The sequence below is a fragment of the Cucurbita moschata genome, unplaced genomic scaffold (assembly GCF_002738365.1).
Source record: "Cucurbita moschata cultivar Rifu unplaced genomic scaffold, Cmos_1.0 Cmo_Scf00026, whole genome shotgun sequence".
Classification (NCBI taxonomy): domain Eukaryota; kingdom Viridiplantae; phylum Streptophyta; class Magnoliopsida; order Cucurbitales; family Cucurbitaceae; genus Cucurbita; species Cucurbita moschata.
In genome coordinates, this window is record NW_019268542.1 from 292,553 (window position 1) to 293,365 (window position 813).

At 39.4% G+C, this 813-nt stretch overlaps 1 long non-coding RNA gene across 1 annotated transcript in view; it reads left to right on the plus strand.

Moving 5' to 3' along the window:
• Nucleotides 1-552, plus strand: part of LOC111461955 — a 12,739-nt gene extending 12,187 nt beyond the window's left edge. Inside the window, exon 3 of the long non-coding RNA XR_002713670.1 lies at nt 537-552. This is a non-coding gene — a long non-coding RNA (uncharacterized LOC111461955). The remainder of the gene's footprint in view (nt 1-536) is intronic.
• Nucleotides 553-813: the final 261 nt, after the last annotated feature.

An 813-nucleotide genomic window follows, 5' to 3' on the forward strand; every position in this document is an offset into this window, starting at 1 on the left:
CAAAAAAAAAAAAAAAAAAAAGCTATAAAGGTACTTTGTCCAATGTCATAAGGACCACTAAACTTAGTTTAATCCCAAGTGCATACAAGCTTTAAACCACACAAACATTTGAGTAAAAAACACTTTAAGACAAACTTGTTGTAACCAGCATGAACATACCTTAAAGTCTGCAAAAATTTGAGAGTGAGTAGTGGCCCCATGCTCTCCACTGTCAAATACCATTACCTGCATGTGCGGCATTTTGTCTCCTATCTTTGATAGTCCCACTCAATTTGTCAGTTCTTTGTTTATATTAGTGACTAGCTGGCTCTTCTCTTCCAAACATGTCTGTCATCCAAAATCTCGGTTATGAATTTGTCAACGGTTCAAGTCTACCATTACTAGATATTATCTGTTTTGATCCGTTACGTATCGTTCTCAACTTCACACTCTTAAAATGCACCTACTAGGGAGAGGTTTCCACACTCTCATAAGAAATATTTAGTTTCCCTCTCCAATTGATATAAGATTTCACAATCCACTCCGTTGGGGACCAGCGTCATTGTTGGCACACTACCCGATATCGGGCTTTGGTACTATTTATAACAACTCAAACCCACTACCAGTATATATCATCGTCAACCTCACAGTTTTAAATGCGTATACTAGGAAGAAGTTTCTATACCCTTATAAGAAATGTTTCGTTCCTCTCTCCAACGGATATGGAATCTCACAATCCCACCCTCATTGGGGTCAGGGTCCTCGCTGGCACACCGCCCGGTGTCTGACTTTGATACCATTTATAACAGCTCAAACTCACCTACAGTGGATATC